Consider the following 21,554-nt stretch of genomic DNA (forward strand, 5'->3'; position numbering starts at 1 on the left):
TGAGATAAATTTACATGTGAACAATGCTACATGTTAGGTTTACAGGTGAAAAGCAGTCCAGCTCTGTCTGTCTAGGACCAGAAGGCTCTCTCTTGGACCAGCAAAGCAAGCTGAAGGAACTTTAAGTCACACTAAAAGGGGTTGAAGAGCCACTAGGTGAACTGTTCATTTCTGGTTATCTTCCAGTGGCCTCCACCTCCCAATATCTAGGAAAATTAGACATCAGTGGGGGGGAAAAACAGAAGTTCCTACTGAAGGCACAGCTACAGGAGCCAGTTGAAACAGCTGGAGCTGGCAGACAATCAGCAAAATGGGGTTAAGAGCACTCACTCATTTAACTCCATTTAAGAGGGTGGCTGGCTCAGCGGGTTTGCCACTGGGATCGGGCACGATCCTGGCAGTTCTCACGAGTGGGCAAGACTGGACTTGGCTTAGTTAGCCTGGTTTTACCTGTGCATAAGAACAACCTCATAGTGATGAAAGTGGATGCTGCCCTTCCATGTCTGATTGCAGCAACTGACTAGCATGAGGGCAAAGCATGAATGCCACCAGCTTTTTTTGTTGTTCAGTACAAGGATGGGCATGCAGCAGAATACATCACACTTTATGGATCAGATGGAGACAGAGTAGACTGAGCGAGTCTCTCCCTTTGGGATGACTGACTGCTGCAGGATGCTGGTCACACACACACAGAATCTCATTTAATATTCCAAGCCACAGAAGAACTTTGGGGGTAGGTGGGTGTTGCTCTATTTGTAATGGAACTGAGCATTACAAGCTAGACAAATTCATAAGCTGATCTACAAAGCTTTTTCAATGACCTTCTTTAATGTACAATACAAATTTTAAAAGTTTTAATTGTGCATTAGAGGTTATTGAAAAAGCTTTGCAGTGTGGAAATGCATATTTAATTGTCCTTATACCATCGTATGCTGAGCTAGATAATAGTGAATGTTGACCTCATCCTCAGAAGTGAGATGGAAGTAGCCTTTTCCTTCCTCTGTGCCCCATGAGCCTATTCCTGGGAAAGGCAAATAGATTGCTTTTGATAGCTTTATCTTAATCCAGAAGATCTGTCCACAAAGCAGGGCAGGTTGTGGCAGGAGAAAGAGGTAATTTAATCATTTACAGAGGTGCACCTGGATAATTTTGGAGCCTGGACCTAAATGTCATTGGAGGCCCCCTCCCCTGCATATTAAGCATCATCATGCTCTGCCAGGTGACCACACCACACAGGACAGACTAAAGAAGATTGGGGGGCCCCCAGGGGCTGTGGAGGCCCTGGACTTTGGCCCCAGATTCCAGAGGTAAGAGCACCTCTGGCTGTTTATCAAGCAGTCTATCTCCCACTCCCCTCTTGTCAACTGGAGGGAGAGTGTTTATAGAGGGGTCTGTCCAGAGGTGCACCTAGGTAATTTTGGAGCCTGGACTAAAAGGCCTTTTGCCCTCCCCCTCTGCAACATAAACATCATCCCCCTAAACATACACACACACACTCACACACACACACACACACACACACACACATACACACACAGAGTATTTTTAACATGTGGGTTCTTGAGGGCCCGAACAGCAACTGAATTCACAAGAATATAAGGATGTACAACAAGTATATTTATGCAAATATGCATTAGCAGAAACATTTCAACATACAACTTAACATATTCCCATCCCACATTTCTTTTCCCACTCCCCACTCTATCTCTAAAGGATTCAATATTTAAGCAACTGAATTTGAAAGAATGTAAAGATGTAAAACAAGGTAATGTTGGACCCTGGACATAAAGTAGATGGGAAGAAAGGGGAAGGGGGGAAAGACCTTGGGAGTTTTGTTGCTTTTTAACGCAACTTGGGGGTAAGGGCGTTGGGTGGGAAGGAGGATCCACCATTCAGAAAAGTGGGCAAGAAGTTGAAGCTGCTTTGCTTTTCCTCTTGCAGTGTTGCTATAAATGTGGCCAAACAAGAGATTCTCTGCCCTACTCCCTTGCCGCCGCCACTGAGTGGTTTTGCTTTTTCAGGACTTTTTTATTTATCAGATTTATTTATTTATCAAATTTGTACACTGCCCCAAACTTTCGTGTCTGGGCAGTTAACAATAGCATAAAACAAGTTTAAAACATATACAAAAAACTTAAAACAATTTAACAATTTAAAAATAAACCAGATAGTAAAACCTAAAAAAATTAGGAAGCTGAGAAAGCTTGGGTGAAAAGATGGGTTTTCAGGTGATTTTTGAAAATTGCCAGAGATGGGGAGGATCGTATCTCAGCAGGGAGCACATTCCACAATCTCTGGGCAGTGACCGATAAGGCCTGTCTCTGTGCAGCCACCAAACGAGTTGGCAGTAACTAGAGGCAGACCTCCTCAGATGACCTCAATGGGCGATGGGGCTTGTAGTGAAGAAGACACTCTCTTAAATACCCAGGGACTAAGCCATTTAGGGCTTAACTAGCACTTTGTATTTTGTCCGGAAACCTATTGGCAGCCCATTGCAAGCACAGAGCAGAAACTTGCACGTAAAACAAAGCACAAAGACCCAGTCTCCACGAGGGTACTCCATTCTCTGCATCCACATGCACACTAAACTCTTCCCCCTTTGCCTTCAGGAAAGAAAGATGGTTTGCAACCCAAGCTCTTACAAGTGCTTTCCATCTCCAAGCCCTCGACACTTCGCAAGAAACAAAAACAAAAACAGAAGTTTTATCAAGCAAGCAGAGCGGGCAGGTGGAAGGGAATCCAAGCGACTTTCCAGACTTACTTTTTCTCACCAATTTCATTTTCTTCCTTGTGGTTTCTACCACACTTTCCCACCTCTTGGCTCTGCTGCTCGGCCTCCAGCACTGTCGGCCTCTTGTCTCCCAGGCACAAAGAACACCTGGCCACTGCCACCAGCCTCAACTGCAGGCTGCAGCCCTGCTCCCTGCCATGCAGCATGCTCCACTCCCACCCTCATGCACTGTCTGGTTTGTGCAATGTGATGCCAATGCAAGTGTGCATAACATCACATGGCTCCCCCACTCACACTGTGCAAGTGCACTGTGGCTGCTGCCTCCTAAGGCTGAATGAGGAAAGTGACTCAGGAGTCAAGCTACTCAGCTCACTCTGAGTAGCCTGAGCCAGGGGCGTATCTAGGGGTAAGGCAGGCAGGGCACATGCCCCAGGCGCCACTTGAAGGGGGGCGCCATTTTTAAAAATTATTTTTTTAAAAAAATGGCCACTGAAAACAAAATGGCCACTGTGCATGCTCAAATGGCCTCTGTGAGGCCCCCATGCCAGGCCTCGCAGAGGCCATTTGAGCATGTGTGGCAGCCATTTTGTTTTCAGCGACTTATATATATACAGGTATATATACATGGCCACCACACATGCTCAAATGGTCCCTGCAAAGCCCTAGAGGCCAGCGAGGGGAGAGGGAACTTTTGCAGACCCACCCCACAGCCTTTAGGGGCTACAGGTATTTATTTATTTTTAAATTAATATAATATAAGTCACTGTACACATATTCAGTTTGGCACTATGTACAGAGAATCAGGGCTTGTGAATAATGAGCTGAAGCTTATGAGCTAGGATTGTATTCATTTGCTCTTTGCTTCTTGTTATAAGTGAGTTAAATGTGATGTCTTAATAATATGGCTATTAATGGTGAGTTTCAATCAGTGTGAAATTAGTATTAATTAGCCTTAGTATTAAGGCCCACTGGGAGTTTCTTGCTCTCTTTCTCTCATTTTAACTGTCTTTCTGAAATACTAGAATATATTCCAAGCAGTGACACAGTTTACTCTGCATATCTTTTAATTATTTTCAGAGTAAATAGGGAAAAGTCAAATCCTCCATTTCTTTTAAAAACTTATGTAATAGTGATGCTACAATGCATAGTAGAGAATTAGACATTAGTTTTCCAAGTATACCTCCACATAGTATTTGGGTATTTCATGAGCCCCAGCATACTGAAATTTGTAGTTTTCTAAATTGTTTTTGAAAAATTAAAAGATTAACGAGCTTGACTTGTATTTTTCAGCTGATATTATGGTAAAGTTATCTGAAAGATGGGTGTTGGATGTTTGGACAAGGGGCACAATTTCAGTGCTTGCCCTAGGCGCTATTTTCCCTAGATACGCCTCTGGCCTGAGCTGAGTAGCCTGACTCCTGAGTCACTTTCCTCTTTCAGCCATAGGAGGCAGCAGCCACAGTGCACTTGTACAGTGTGGCTGACTGTGGTGGGCCCAGGCCTGGCTGGGGGACAGTGAGAGAGCAGGCCTGGGCCCACCACAGTCAACTACCACAGTGGAGGAAGCAGGCTGCTGTGGGCTGGCTGCACTACAGCCTCAGCCGCTGATCTGTGGCCATGCATGCGTGCAGCACAGTCGCACGTTTGGCCACCAGGCATAGGGTGGACCAGCAGCATGTCCACCCCTGAGACATTCTTGGGGGAGGGGTGTGAGGGACTGGAATTCTGCCTGGGAGTCTTGAAGGAAGAGCTACAATGGATCTGTTTGGAAGTCTTAAAGAATGCTGAGGGAAACTCTGTTCTGCATGAGTGAGAAGCAGATTTACGTTATAACCAGCCTTGGAATGGGGCACTAACAAGCTGGTTCAAATGCTCCCTAACAGACATGAATTCTTGTACAGTCAAACCCCAAGAACATCTTGAAATAGGAGCTCAGGTGCTCATATAAGGCAGGAACATGATCAACCTACAGTTATTTAAAATGTCTTTTACATTGCACCAAACATTTGTGAAGAAATGAAGCTTAGCAGAGAATGTTTTCAGGCACACATTCCTGAAGGCCAGTTGAATCCAGATATATATTTTTACCTCCGTAATATTGCAGTATATGTAGCCAGGCTTTCAAAATGTCACAGACTAGATTACTACATAGTCCAATGTGAAATGTCATCCAGCCAGGTTCCCAAGTGGTATCATTTGGTGGAATTCTGGAAAAAGTCAAAGCAAACATATGCAATGATCCTGGAAATTAGAAGCATTATTCCAATGCCCTGATGGGCCAATAAAAGTCCATAGGGGAAAATGAAAATAAATAAAATAAATGAAAATAAAGAAAAATACTGAAAAAGGAAATGGGAATGATAATGATGTATATTTCTGAAAAATTGAGACTAGATTTCAATTAGAAGCTAAAGCTAACTTCAATTAATTGTTCAAAAATGCTCAAACCGAGACTTAAGAATACCAAAAAATCAAACACTGAACTTTCCAAGTAGAATATCTCGATATGTAATCTTTTTAAAACTATAATGTCATATAGTAGAATATAGCCAATAATCCTATTCCTTAAATTTAAAAATATTATCAATATTGCAGCCATTTATTTCTAAAGGTTATTTCATGATGTTCACTCTTCCCTAATTCCCCTATTCTTAATATATCTCATTTCTTCCATAAGGAGGAAAGAAAGAAACAAAAAGAAACAAAAGATAAAAATATGTGGCAATTCCTTAAGTCATTAAAACTCTCGGGTTTATCATACAACACCCTAATTCCTGATTATGTTATTGTCAGTATTAAACCTTATATAAAACTCCCCAATTAAAACACCAGTTAATGAGGTATAATATTTAATTATACTAAGAGTTAAAACCTATAAATGAAACCCTAAATTAATCACATACATTATTGTTTCTTCCAAGAAGATATGTGACATTTCCTTAAGTCATTAGAACATTCGGGTAGGACATAAAAAATCTTAGTTTCTGAATAGGTTATTTTCAATGCTAAACCCTATATAGACTTCCCTAAATCTCAATGGTTAAGAAAGAGAGAAAAGGAATAATTAACACAGGGAATACATTGAAAGGCAAATCAATAAGGTATATTATTACCTTATTAATAGTACATGGGCCATTGGCAGTCGGGGGTCTACCACAAATATGTGAGCTAAAGGGCGAACTTTAATTAATACTGTGCCCCCAGCCCTCCCTCTTGCCCTTCCTCATTCCCTCACCATTGTTCTCTCTCTTGCGCAGGGGTGAAGTCTCCAGCGGAGCGGGCCAGAGTCCTCATCTTGGGCTACTGTTTCATATTTTGAGCATTCAAGTGGCACAAAGCACTGAGCCTGGAATGCAGTTGGGCATGGGGCGCTGGGAGTGGCGTGGATAGTGGGGCATGTGAAGGGCCCAGCTGTTGCCGATGCTGTGTGAATTTTTGGAGGAGAATCCGGCACGAAATATCCTATTGCTACATTTGGGGGGAAACAACCTAGTTAGCCAGTCAGCCATCTCACTCTCGCAGCAGACCATGCAGGATTTGGAGGTGGTGCTATCCTGGTGCCCTGAGGTGATCATAATCTGGTCCGACATCACCCATCACCGGGTGTGGAGGGGAGCTCTCAGGTAGAACAAAATTGATGAGGCAAGATGGGGGGGGGGGTTTAACATGGCAATGGCATGCTTCTTGGCCACCAGAGGAGGTAGTTGTATGCCACACAACGACATCATTTTTTCTCAGCCCTCTCTCTACAGAGGGGATGGAGTACACTTATCACCCGTGGGCATGAGACTGTCGATGACCTGCATCTGGGATTGGCATTGGTCCTGCGGGGCCTGTGGGGTGTGTGGGGAGTTAAGCTAAGCTAACACCCACCATGGCAGGTGCAGTGCTGTGGTAAACAGCTAAATGTGGTGCAACACCTTAGGTAAGCGTTTGGCTTTAAGGAGGAGGGGCAGATCCCTTGAGGCTTGACAGATGTGGCTCAACTTCTACCTCTCGGCAAGTGACATCCTTCCGTATGGCTGGACATCATCGGAGGGGTGGCGTTGCTGCCAGAGAGCTAACTTTAGGTTAGCAAAGAAGGTTGCCCCCAGCTGTGAAGTCACCTGGAGCCAAGGTGATATTGCCACTGGCTTGTAGGCTAGGGTGGCCACAGTCCTGGCTGACCTGCTAGGGACCGCACTGGGGGTTTGTGGAGTGCCAGTCCCAGCTGTGTGCCTTGCAGGCACGGCATCAATTAAAACCTCAATAAAAGGGGCCAATTTCACCAAAGTAACATGTGTCCGTGTCTCCTTGGGTCTGGGCGCAATGTGTACTGTTTGAGGAACCATTTTCTAATTCCTTTGCTACATATGTCATTCCTTTGACAACTTTTTTTTGGTTGAAAAGTGCTATATAAATATTTTAAATCACAAAATAAATAATAATTAGATAGATATGTGGCTGCCACCAAGTCTACTTTTTTTTAAAAAAAAAATCAAGGTTTGGCTGGTTCACCAGCTATTCTGTCTTCTGCAAAAGAGGAGCCTTGCAAACATAAGAACATAGGAATAGCCCTGCTGGATCAGGCCCAAAGCTTATCTAGTCCAGCATCCTGTTTTATACAGTGGCCCACCAGATGCCTCTGGGGAGCCCACAGGCAAGAGCTAAGGACATGCCCTCTCTCTTGCTGTTACTCCCCTGCAACTGGTATATAGAGGCATCTTGCCTCTGAATCTGGAGGTGGCCTATAGTCCTCAGACTAGTAGCCATTGATAGATAAATTCATAGAGGACTGGTCTATCTATGAATTTATCTAAACCATCACACACATGACTTGCATTCAAAATATAGCTATATGACTAATAAATATAATTGACCCTAGCCAGATGGAACATATTATGTCATGAGTGAAGGAACTGCGCCCACTGCCAATTTCTTTTTGGGCAAAAATCAAGGTACTGTGCCAGTATTAATCTTTCAAGTAGGCATGTGCCCGAAATGTTTCGGAGGCCATTGTAAAGGCCTCTGAAACATTTCGGGCTAGGGGCCGCTTCGGCGTTTCGGCACTGGTGGGAGTAGAGCTTTAAGGGCGGGGGAGGGTGTACTCACCCCTCCCACCGCATTTCCCCTGCCAGCGTGCTGTCAGTTTTAAGCCCCTCGGGGCGGCAGCGTTCCTCCCTGCCGCCCCGTTTCTGCCCTCGGCCAGAAGTGGCTGGAAGTCGCGAGTGCGCGTGCGCACGCACAGTTCCTCCAGTGCTTTGGGCAGTGGCCAGCAGTGGGTTCAAACCCACCTGTTATGCTCGGACTTTCAGAATGGGAGGTGCCTTTCCAGGCCCCCCTGCCACTTCCACCATGTGTGTGGTTCCTGTGGTGCCAAACACCCCAGCTCGACCTGTAACAAGGCAAAGGGTTGGAATACTGGGTTCTGAGGTCACCAGTCCAACCAGAAGAAGGGCAACCCACCATCTCCATCTCCAGGAAAAGAGTCCCAGCCCAGTTAGGGTGGCGGTTCTGGACAGGCTGCTTGCAAGTGATCCTGATTGCCAAGCAGCCAGTTATGTGTCACAAGGTTTCAAGGAAGATTTTAGAATTCTATCTTCTTTACGGTGTGAGCCCTTCTTTGTGTGCAAACTGTGGTCTGTGGTGGGCATGGAGGAGGGTGTGTGTAGAAAAATTGCTAAGGAGGTGTCAACTGGCAGGGTGCTGGGCTCTTTCGACTCCCCCCCCCCGCCCTTGGTTCACTTGTGTGTGTCACCATTAGGGTAGTGCCTAAGAAGGCGCCAGGCACGTTTTGCCTGATTCACCATCTGTCTTACCCCAAGGGATCTTCGGTGAATGATGGTATCCCTGAGCATCTTTGCTCAGTGTGTTATACATCCTTTGATGAAGTGGTGAGAATAGTTAGGGGGTGCGGTCATCAGACTCTGCTTGAAAAGTGTGACATTGAGTCTGCCTTTTGCCTGTTGCCAGTGCATCCCCTCGATTTTGAGCTGTTGGACTTTGCCTTTGAGGGTAAGTTTTACTTTGACAGGGCTCTTTTTCAGGCAGCAGTGACAGTTTCCTTCTTTGGGGCCTTTTGTCCAGGTGAACAAGGGTTTCTCTGCTTCAATAGGCTGTGGCTGACTTTACAACAATTTGCATCTGGATCCTGGGAGTGGTTATTATATGGGTGGATTGGCTTTTGAGATGGGTTTGGAGTGGGATGAACAACTTGAAGGGTATGGAGAAGTCTAGGGAAAAGAATAACACCATCATAGGCAAACATATGGTCGCCATGGGTGGTAGGTTCATTGCCCAGCCTGGGATCCTGTATTCCTTGCATAATCTTTATCGAGCTGATGGTGTTCACCTTTCACAGGAGGGCTGCAATATTTATTTGAGCAATGTAGCATGGCCTTGTTGAAGCATTGGAAGTTGGTGGGACAGAAAGGCCAAGCTAGGCTGACATTCCTTTGTGGCGGGTACAGTACAGGCTGGGTGGAGTTAAAGTGGGTTGAAAACCAGTGAGCACCCTTGGGCAGTTAGTAAGGGGTTGAATGGTCAATCTTTCCTCAGAGGCTGCGTAGCCCTGGGATCTTGATTTGCCATGATACCTCCTTCAGAGCTTCACAAATCTTAAGGGCTGCACAGCTTGAGGTGTATTTATTTATTTATCAAATTTGTACACCACCTCAAACTTTCATCTCTGGGCACTTAACAATAGCATAAAACAAATTAAAAACATATACAAAAAACTTTAAAAATTTAACAATTTAAAAATAAACCAGAGATTAAAACCTAAAAAATTTAGAAAGCTGAGAAAGCTTAGGCGAAAAGATGGGTTTTCGGGTGTTTTTTGAAAATTGCCAGAGATGAGGAGGATCATATCTCAGCAGGGAGCGCATTCCACAATCTCAGGGCAGCGACAAAGACCCGTCTCTGTGTAGCCACAAAACAAGTTGGCAGTAACTGGAGACGGACCTCCTCAGATGACCTCAATGGGCAGTGGGTCTCGTAATGAAGAAGACGCTCTTTTAGATACCCAGGGCCAGGGGTGTAGCAAGGTTGGAGTGGGCCCATTTTAAAATGTCCACCCCCTCACTGACGCTCAGCTCATGAAGTAAAGAAATCTTGTGCCACAATAGGGAAATCTTGTGCCACAATAGAACATCATCCTAAATTATTTTTAAAAGGTTTTGTAAATTGTGGACAATGCAAGTCATTTAATGGTACTAGAGAAAGACAGACATGCTGTTCTGGTAGCTCCAGGTCTTAACACTCAGATCAATTTCTGAGGATGAATACAACTGAAGGAAGCCCAGGCAGGTGCATGGCTGGGGGAGTCAATCATTTGACTTGCCTCTGGGGGCCCCCCAAGGCAGTGGGCCCCCAGACAACTGTCTCCCCTTGCCCTATTATAGTTACGCCCCTGCCCAGGGCTTAAGCCGTTTAGGGCTTTGTAACTAGCACTTTGAATTTTGTCCAGAAACCTGTTGGCAGCCAGTGTAGCTCCAGTGTAGCTCCATGAAGCCCTAGAAGTGCTCTGACCCTTTGGGTTGATAATGATGGAGATGAAGCAGGTCACTCTGCTTCTATCCTTGGGGCAGGGTGTGTTGCCCATGCCAGCCTTGGGAAAGGACTCTCAAATCTGGACCCAGCCTGTGTTAGGCCCATATTGTGGGGGGTTGGAGTCTTTACCACTCTCAGTACACCAATTGATTTAATAAAGTTGTGGCCCTTTTACCCAAATTTATTTGTGTCCTGTGTTTTGCTTGTGACATTGGGTGTGGGGGCAATAGGTAGTTTAAAAATACTTGATCTATTTAGCTTCTCTGATTGCTTCCGCCTGTTAAAATGCCAGAGGCATTCAGCAGGCAGTGGAGTTCAATGACAATTTTGAAAGTTTGACAAGAGTCTTAAACAAAACTTCCTTTAATATGCAATATAGGTAACAGGAAATGTTAGGCCACCCCCCCCCACACACACACGTACACTCACTAATGTTGTCCTCAGAAGTTGGAATAAATTACTGTTTTCTTTCTCATATCTGGAGTAGGAGGCCAGAATACCAAACTGAAGCTCCTTGTAGTTCTTTATCAACATATTTGATGGTGATGAAAATTGCCTCCCCGTTTCAAATACTCTGCAACCATCTTTGTGGAAATGTTCATGTATGCTTAAAACACTGGCATATTGCTCATTTAAACAACTCCTAAGGTGGTTCACAAGAATAATGGTAGAGGAAATACAAGTAATAAAATTATGAAGATAGCATTAAGCAGAACCAGTAAAAACATGGTTTACAACCAGGCGAGTAGTGATAATAGAGCAAGGGAGGGTAATTGTCCCCAGGCCCCCAGGGTCTGTGGGGGGGCCCAAGGCCCATGCAGCCTGCCCTACTCTCTTTCCCAGTCCCAATCAATCTCAGTCCAGTCCCAGCACAGCCAAGAGCCAACTTTTTTATGCAGCACGAAGGGCTCCCTCCAGACAAGCTGCTACAGCCAATTCCCTCTCCACCTCTCAGCTGTTTGGCAGGTGGGAGGGACTTCCAGAGAGGCATCTCCTGCAGACCTCACTGAAGCCTGCTGCAGGAAGGAAGGAAGGAAGGAAGGAGGCAGAGTGGCCAATGTTGGCTGCCCACTGCAGCTCTGTGCAGACCCTCTGCCCTGCCGTACCCTGCCCTGGCCAGCACAGCACAGCACAGCCTTGCCTGCTTAGTAACAGAGGTATAATCTGATTTCCTTTTTGTGGTTATCCCACATAGGTATTTAGGGATCGGCTTGCCATAGGGCTTTTGATATAGGAGAGAGAGAGATTTAAAGTCCTGTAAGTGGCTTGTTTCATGGCAGAAAATTACAAAAGTATCTGGAACTGAAGCCCCCCCCCCCCCGCCTTAGACCATCATTCCACATCCATATGGAAGAATCTGCCCTTTGCCTTCATAAAAAAAGATAAAACACACACCTGGAATGACTTGGCATAGGGCTTTGGTATTGAGCAGAGATATAGGGCAGGTAGGAGGAATATGTATGTGTATATTTAAATTGAAGTGGATTGGACAAATTGTTGGTTTTAATTTTTTGTTTTAATTTTTTTAAAAAAAAAACCATCAAAAAGTCCTATGTGGCGTGTTTCATGGCAGAAAATTACAAAAACTTCAGTAAGTTTTATATAAACTTACAAAAGTTTATATAAATATATTTATATTTATAAATGCACTATACTCAAGTTGGTTTGCAACCATGAAGGTCTGAGTGAGAACTGTGAAGCATGTGTTGTGCTTTTTATTGTTTTTCTCTTTAGAAATGCACTATATGCCCAAGCTGGTTGGACATCTCCAAGAACCTCACTCACTCACTTGCACTATTTACACAATTTGTCATCAGTCAATATGAGTCTGTAATGATATCAAATGTTAAGGAGGCCCCGCACATGCTGATTCACCCCCAGCCCTGCACCCCTCCTAGGGACAGCCCTGCACAAAGCAGAGAGTGAGGACGAGGGAATGCGCCAGGCTGCCAAGTGTGGCAAGACCTGCAGTGGAGCCCCGCCAGCCTGATCTCTCTTCCAGGTGAATGGGGCAGAGCCATGGGGGGCAGCCAGGCCATGGGAGCTGCACCTCCACTGGGCACAAGTGTCGCAAGACCTGCAGGCAAGGCCTGCCTAAAATGGACAGGGGCCCATTTTAAAATCGTGTTCCCAGGCCCACTCCAACCTTGCTATGCCCCTGCTTAGAACCAGTTTGACTGACATTCTGGAGGGCCTGGGCAAATAAAAAGATTCCACTTGTTGCCAAAACGGTTTTGTCTGGCAACCAGCAAACATTCCTAGAAAGCAGGCTTGTGCATTTTGATTCGGGCACAAATCGATTTGTGCCCAAAAATGGCAATTTCAGATTATTTGTCTACAAATTGAAACCAGAATTAGACCTAAGATAATTTTCGTTTACAAACCGAAATGACCTCCTCTCAGATCCAAGTTTTGTTTACTTCGGAAAATGCTTCGGCGCTCCATCAGCATTGCAATGCAAATTGTCCTTTTTGTCTCTCCACACAGACTCCAGCAGCAACTGACTGAGTGTTTGTCAGAAGGATTAGCATAGCAGAAGATAACATATGCAAAAAAGGGACACAGCTTCTGAAAACATTTAGTTAAGAGAAATGAGCTGTATTGTGGTGCAATTGTGTGCTGAGAATGAAATGATTAAGCTGAGAGCAGCCAATTCATTGTCAACTCTAAATAACAATATTTGGATCTTCCCACTCTGTCTGGGGGTGCTGCTGGGAGTGCCTGGAGGAGAGACTTCTTACAGCTTTTGCCCCCCCCTTTTCTCCCTCTTTATTATCTTGTGTGTAATGATTAAGATTCCACATGCCCTGCCCTGTTTGCATTAAAAATATTTAAGCCCTTGCAGAAAACAAAACAAAATGCCAGCAAGGACACTGCATGTCTCTTTCAAGGTATATGGGAGGCACACGCTATTATGCTTGGTTAAAGCAAAAAGCATACACTTGCTATTAACACACTGGGAAGTATATAAGTGGAATATTGGGAGGGGGAGGGTTTGAGAGGTAACATGATACAGGAAGACATCCCGAATGACAGATTTTTAAACTTAAGATTTGCATTGGAAAGGAAACTAGTTGGAGTTAAGACACAGCTGCCTTTATTGAATTGATGGCTCTATTTCCCATTTCCAGAAAGAGAGAACATGGCTGTGTGCTCTGTGAGAGGGTTGGAGAGGGTTTAGGGCAGGCCTGCTCAGCTTCTGCATCCCAGCTGTTTTTGGTTACTCAAAACTCTTAGTGCCTTCTTACTCTTCTACTATTCTAAAGGAGGCCAGTATATACCTATGGCTCTCCAAGTATTTCGGGCTAAGATTGTGGCTCAATTACCTTTTGGAGCCTCATTATGGATACAAGGGGTAACAATTGAATTGGATAGAGTACAGTCTATTTGCCTAACAGCAATCTTTGCAGTGCCTAGGTGTGTGCCATATTCTGTTCTTTGCCTGGAATCTGGGTCTTTTTCTATAGTCTGTAAAGCTTGGAAATTTAAATTAAAGATTAGCAAATTAGTTATGAACAAACCTTAGGTCTGCCTTTTGATTATTTGTCCTCTTGTTTAACAAAAGTAAAAAATGAGGTCCATTTCAAAGTGTTAGATAACTTGAAAGTTGCCTAAGTTGTAAATCCTTAAGAGTTGTAAATCCTTAATAGTAAGTGCTGTAGTTAACTGAAAGCTGAGTCTTCTATGCTGTTCTGGTCAGTGATTACTTTGATAGAAATAACATGAATCCTCAGTTCAGGAAAAAGAAAAAAAGGAAAAAGAAAGTACCTTGATGATCCTGAAGTTTGGAGAGGGAGAACAGAAAGGGAACGGCAGAAGAAAATTACAGGAATTGAAGTTAAGAACATAAGAACAGCCCTGCTGGATCAGGCCCAAGGCCCATCTAGTCCAGCATCCTGTTTTGCACAGTGGCCCACCAGATGCCGCTGGAAGCCACAGACAGGAGTTGAGGGCGTGCCCTCTCACCTGCCATTACTCCCCTGCAACTGGTACTCAGAGGCATCCTGCCTTTGAGGCTGGAGCTGGCCCACAGCCCTCCGACTAGTAGCCATTGATAGACCTCTCCTCCATGATGTCATCCAAACCCCTCTTAAAGCCATCCAGGTTGTTGGCTGTCACCACATCCTGTGCAAGAGAGTTCCACAAGTGGATCACGTGTTGTGTGAAAAAGTACTTCCATTTCTTGGTCCTAGACCTCCTGGCAATCAATTTCATGGAGTGACCCCTGGTTCTAGTGTTGTGTGAGAGGGAAAAGAATTTCTCTCTCTCCACTTTCTCCACACCATGCATGATTTTATAGAGCTCTATCATGTCTCCCCGCAGTCGTCTTTTTTCTAAACTAAAAAGCCCCAGGTGTTGCAGTCTTGCCTCATAAGAAAGGTGCTCTAGGACCTGGATCATCTTGGTTGCCCTCTTCTGTACCTTCGCCAGTTCAACAATGTCCTTTTTAAGATGTGGTGACCAGAATTGTACGCAGTACTCCAAGTGTGGTCGCACCATAGTTTTGTATAAGGGCGTTATAATGTTAGCCGTTTTATTTTCAATGCCCTTTCTAATGATCCCTAGCATTGAATTTGCCTTTTTCACAGCTGCCGCACATTGAGTTGACACTTTCAATGAGCTGTCCACCACAACCCCAAGATCCCTCTCCTGGCCAGTCACCGACAGCTCAGATCCCATCAGCATATACTTGAAGTTGGGGTTTTTCGTCCCAATGTGCATCACTTTACACTTGCTAACATTGAACCACATTTGCCATTTTATGGCCCACTCCCCCAGTTTGGAGAGATCCTTTTGGAGCTCCTCACAATCCGTTTTGGAAGAGTTTGGTATCATCTGCAAATTTGGCCACATCGCTGCTTACCCGCTTCTAGATCATTTATGAATAAATTAAAAAGCACCGGTCCCAGTACAGATCCCTGGGGGACCCCACTTCTTACTTCCCTCCATTGTGAAAACTCTCCACTGATACCTACCTTCAGTTTCCTGTCTTTCAACCAGTTAGCAATCGACACATGTACTTGTCCCCTTATCCCATGACCGCTAAGTTTCCTCAGGAGTCTTTGATGAGGAACTTTGTCAAAAGCTTTTTGGAAGTCCAGGTAGACTATGTCAACTGGATCACCTTAATCCACACACTCGTTGACACTCCAAAAGTCCCAAAGGTTGGTGAGGCAAGATTTACCTTTGCGGAAGCCATGCTGGCTCACTCCCAGCAAGGCCTGTTCTTCTAGGTGCTTTACAATTTTATCCTTGAGGATGCTTTCCATCAATTTGCCTGGAACGGATGTTAGGCTAACCGGCCTGTAATTTCCTGGATCGCCCCTGGATCCCTTCTTGAAAATCAGTGTTACATTTGCTACTCTCAGTCCTCTGGTACAAAGCCTGATTTCAGGGATAAGTTAAATATTTTAGCAAGGAGGTTGGCAATTTCACATTTGAGTTCTTTGAGGACTCTTGGATGGATGCCATCCGGCCCTGGTGATTTGTTAGCTTATAGTTTTTCCAGACAGTTTAGAACATCATCCCTTGTCACTTCTATCTGACTCAGCTCTCTAGCCTCCATCCCTAAAAAGCCTGGTTCAGGAACAGGTATATGCTCGGTATCTTCTGCCATGAAGACAGATGCAAAGAACTCATTCAGCTTCTCTGCAACCTCTATATCCTCCTTAATAATCCCTTTCACTCCCTCATTGTCTAATGGTCCAACTGCCTCCCTGGCAGGTTTCCTGCTTCTGATGTACTTAAATAAGTTTTTGTTATTCCCCTTGATACTTTTGGCTAAATGTTCCTCAAACTTTCTTTTTGCCTCCCTTATTGTCACCTTGCATTTCTTTTGCCAGAGTTTGTGTTCCTTTCTGTTCTCTTCATTTGGACAGGCCTTCCAATTTCAGAAGGAAGTCTTCTTCCCTTTTATGGCTTCCTTGATGGTACCCGTTAGCCATGCTGGCATCCTCCTGGACTTAGTGGTACCTTTCCTCCTTCTGGGTATACAATCTAACTGGGCTTCTAGTATTGTGGTTTTGAGTAAACTACATGCACTTTGGAGTGAAGTGACTCTCCTGATTTCCCCCCTCAGCTTTCTTTTCACCATACTCCTCATTTTGGAGAAGTTTCCTCTTCTGAAATTCAAAATGTCTGTGTTAGACATCCTTGGTGATTCTCTCACCGCATGTATGCTGAATTTGATGGCACTGTGGTCACTGTTCCCTAAAGGGTCGATGACACTGACGTCACGCACCAGGTCCTGGGTGTCACTCAGAATTAGATCCAAGGTCGCCTTCTCTCTGGTTGGTTCCATGACCAACTGTTCTAGGGCACAGTCATTCAGCGTATCTAGAAATTTCACCTCTTTGTCCTGACTTGAATGTGAATTTACCCAGTCTATGTGTGGGTAATTGAAATCATCCATAATTACAGCCCTGCCTCTCCTTGATGCCTCCCTGATTTCCTCCTGCAACCCCCAGTCACTGTCGGCATTATGATCCGGAGGGCGATAGCACGTCCCCAGTAGCACGTTCCCTTTCCGGCCTTGTATAGTCACCCACAGGGTTTCTGTGGAGGACTCCAGTCCACCTAGGTTTTCTAACTTGTTAGATTCTATCCCTTCTTTAACATACAGTGCTACCCCTCCCCCAAGGCACCCCTTCCTGTCCTTTCTATATTGTTTATACCCAGGGATAACAGTGTCCCACTGGTTCTCACTGTTCCACCATGTTTCTGTTATGCCCACTATATCTATTTCTGCGTTAGCAACCAAGCACTCCAGCTCATCCATCTTGGCTCGGAGGCTTCTGGCATTGGCATCAGTTGGGAAAGGCAGTCGCTAAAAAGCAGGTGTTGTTGCTCTCTTCTCTTTGAGTGGGAAACTCATGGAAAGTCTCTCCTGAGTTCGTCTGGCATGTCACGATTTATTTCTGTTTCGATTTCAAGGCATTGATACCTTGTTTGTTTACACCAGTCTGCTCTCAGGTGACAGCTCCATTTTCCCTCTGTGATCAGTCCTCCTGAATGATAACTAGTCTATTACTCCAAAGAGTTAGTGCGGTTCTTGGCGGAGAAACCGCCAGAGCCACAGGTCACAACGCCATTTCCCCCGGAAAGGTCAGGAATCTCTCTCAGTCCTATCTTAGAGAAGCCGGGGAGGGAACTTGCAACCTTCTGCTCTTCCCAGAACAGCTCCATCCCCTGAGGGGAATATCTTACAGTGCTCACACACTGCAATGCACGCAGACCAGAATTGTTTTTTTGCCATATGCACTACCTCTGCATAAACCCTCAAATGGGCTCTATGCTGTGTCCTGTCACATTCAAGCTGAAGTTCTCTTCCACTTGTGCTCCAGTTGCCTACCTTGCTTGTACCAAGTTTCTCTTATGCTCACTATGTTTTCATTAAGAACCCAGAACAGCACACCCATCTTGGCTCAGAGGCATCTGGTACTGGCATATAAACACCTAGATATTGTGTTCCTTGACTGGCTATCCTATTCTTCAGTCTGTTCTTTTCCTGGTTCTACTATGTCCCTTTCTAGATTATCTTGAACCTTAAGGGATTAAGTTTACCAAACTAGATAATGTTTACCTCCTGTCAGCTATCCCCCAAGCATCATTTTAAAAGCGGCACTGTGCCTTTTTTATTTGTGTCAGCAGTCTGGTTCTATCTTGATTCAAGTTGAGCCTGTCCCTTTTGTACAGGCTTGGCTTGTTCCAATTCCACCCACCCCCAGTGCCTAACAAATCTAAACCCCTCCTCCCATCACCACAGTCTCATCCATGCATTGAGCCCTCTCAACTCCACCTGTCTTGCTGGCCCTGTGTTTGGAATAGGTAGTGTTCTGATAATGCTAAATGCGATTTTGTGGGTCCTGAACTTCAGAATGCTACCTAGCAGACCATCATAGACTGATCTCTCTGTGCCCCTAATTATCAAATTGCCCACTACTAGGAGGTTTCCACTCCCTGGAGGAGTATTCTCTGCATGAGAGAATATGTATTCCTCATCAAGGAATGGGCCCATTCTCAGGAAGCATTTTGCTCTTCATTGGAATAATGCCCTCCTTCCCTGAGACCTTCATTCTCCATGACAGCAAAGAATCTGTCAGCCTGGGAGTGGGATGCTTTTACTGTGTCCCGAAAGATCTCATACACATGCATCTCTGCACTTTTTCAGGTAAGCTACCTTGGCTTCAAGGGAATTATTTATTTATTTTTTTAGAACCAATTCTTTGCACCGATTCATTGTTACCTGCTCAGGACTGGGACTTTTCCTAAGGAAACTGGCTTCAAACTGTGTGGTGGGGTCTGTGAGTGAAGTATTATCTATTAGGACTGTGCACATCAGTAGATTTGGATTTCCAGTGTCGGAAATCCCTGCCTCCACCACCTGGAGAGATCAGAATGTGGGGCAAGTGCCCCAGGTAATTTGGTGGGGGGACCTTTAACTGCCCACCCAGCACTGGCCTGGGGTGGCTGGGTGGTGCAACAATTTTCAGGAGCTTGGGGACCATGGAGTGACCCTGGGAGGACATATGGGCAACTCAAGATAGTAGTTTTGCTCAAAGCATTTCAGTCCTATCATCTGTAGCACAAGGCTGCAGTAGACCATGAAATTCCTGGTTCAGATTTCAAATCTTAAGATGCACCTGTTTTATCAGGCTTTTAATTAATTATAATTGGTTTTACATCATAATTGTTTTAATAATTTTATCCTGTTTTTATATTTGTTGTATTTGAACTTATGTACATCGCTTAGGGATGCTCATGTCAGGTGGTACGGAAATATGATTAAATTAATTAAATAAATAAATATCAGCGAAGACCTCTTTACCTGGCCTTAGGTAAACCAACATTGTTCAACCTAAACTCCACATCTACAATATCTGCAACTTACCTTACAAAATCAGTGTAAGAATAATTGAGATAATGTATGTAAGACTTTGCACACTCTGAAGTGGCTATGTAAGTGCTGTTAATAATTATTAGGAAACCTATATAGAAAGCAAAGCAAATTTGAATGTGCATGCATGTTTAATAGCACTATGATTTGATATTCTAGAAGTAGTGGCTGACATGATGCACAATCCTGTCAGCATTGCGGGGCTAGGGGCAGGATTTACTGCAGCACCACTATTGTGAACATGGAATCAGCGGCACCATTGGAGAAACTGGTTGCACTACCAGTGTTACAGTAGTTTCTCCCATTCACCACAATGGTAATCTTGATAGCACAAGTGGCACCCTCTCCAGCAGTAATACCTTCCCATTCTTGTTAGGACTGCACATCATGTCAGCCACTATTAGGGATGTTCACAGAACCATGGCAGGGTGGTTCAAAGGTGGTGGGGGTGCTGCTTTAAGAGCGGGGGAGGGTGCACTTACCCCTCCCACCGCTTTCCCCCCGCTGGCATCCTTTGTTAAGAAAGCTGATCGGGGTGGCAGCGTACCTCCCTGCCACCCCATTGCCCCCGTTGTCTGGATATGACTGGAAGTCCCTGATGTGCCTGCACGTGCCGGTGCCCACAGGCACATCGGGGACTTCCTGCCATATCCAGCCAATGAAGTCAACAGTGTGGCAGGAAGGTATGCTGCTGTGCTGATCGGCTTTCTTAACAAAGGACGCCAGCAGGGGGGAAGCTGCAGGAGGGGTAAGTGCACCCTCCCCCACTCTTAAAGCAGCACTCCCACCGCTAGTCACTATATTTACATCCACAAAGTACTTAACAAAAGAAAGTGGAGGGAAGAACACTTCACTGGAATATATGTTTTGGTTTAATTCTTTGCATACATTCCTGGCAGAAAGCCAATGTTCAAATAATTGGATAGCCAAATAAATTGTGCTTAAAAAAGAAAAAGAAAGCAACAGTCTCCCTGCTAATTAGATCTGGATTGGAACCCTGAAGGATAAATCTGTTAGGTTATGTGGGTGTTTCCGCCCTTAGAAAACTGGGACTAATAAGTCCTGCAACCCCTCAGGCCCTTGACATATGGTCAGGTTTTTTCCTCAGTTCACTGAACTGAAGGCAGAGTGGAAGCAATAAGTGCTTGACTGCAAGGAACAAAAGGGCCACTCTTTGCAGTAGTTATTAATTGATTCAAAACACTGCTTTAAAATCTGATTTCACCTAGTCTCTTCAGTATCCTGGTTCTTACATTTGTCTGGCTATTGTTGTGTTGTTTCTTTTTGTAAGTATCATAATTATATAATTATGCAGCAAGGTCCTATGTTGCTGCCTCTGACTATGTTGCTGCCTCTGGCCCCTGGGATTTTTATCTGCCTTTTTAGGAACTTGACCTTGCTAGTTGTGAACCATACTCCCCAGTGGCAGCAACAATGGGCTCTCTTACCCCAGCAGTGCCCGGCAGTGACAACAGAGGTGCCATCGTGGGGACAGCCTCCTTGCACCCAGAGACAGTGGGGGCATGCAATGACTGGTGAGTGCCTCTATAAGAGGGGTGGTGAAAGCAGGAAGTGATACCTTTAACAAATGTGCAGTGACCAGCCTGCTGACCACTCAAATGGCCGCTGTGCCTGTGCAGAGGCCAGCTGAGTGGCAGGAGTGGGCCACCCTCCCTGCAGGCTGCTGAGTCAGCCACTGGACTGCCTCAAGGCTTTCAGGTGCCTGCAGTGGCGAGGTGAACATTTTGTTAAAGATATTGCTTCCTGCCCCTCCTGGAGCGGTGTTCACCACTGCTTACTGACACTGCCACAGAGAACAGCATGGCGGTAGGCAGCTGGCAAGATAGCCAGCAGGGGAGGTGAGTTGAGCGAGTTGGCCCCTTGACAGAGCGAGACAGTTCTGGAGGCAAGGCAGTGCGTACTATTTGGACCTGTCTGCCCTATTATAGCTCTGTCCTGATGCTTCATGCCCCTTGGGGTTGCAGCCCACTCCCCTGGATCTCAGACAGTCTGAGGCAGACACCTGCTGAGGCCTGATATCCAGGTTAGTGAGAAATCTATGCAATTAGAAGTCTATGCTTTTGAATGGAAAATTATTATTTGTAATGGCAAATAATAATCTGAACTGATGGGGCTGAGAATTAAGGCTAATTTTAGTTATGTTTTGGTACTATGACAGAGAATGATAAAGGAAATCATAAAGATAGGCTTGCCTTCTAACAAATAGCATTTTTAACCTACTCTCCTTAAAGAAAGTTAGTTTATGAGATCACCTAATTTTCTGTATATGTTGTGTCTCTCTGTGTTGGTGTCTGTCTTCCCCCTATCAACTTGGCAATACCTGGACTGAGTTGTTACAAATTTGATACAGTTGTAGGAAGACATAGGGACACCTCA

This window comes from Hemicordylus capensis, chromosome 6 (genome assembly GCF_027244095.1).
Source record: "Hemicordylus capensis ecotype Gifberg chromosome 6, rHemCap1.1.pri, whole genome shotgun sequence".
Lineage (NCBI taxonomy): Eukaryota > Metazoa > Chordata > Lepidosauria > Squamata > Cordylidae > Hemicordylus > Hemicordylus capensis.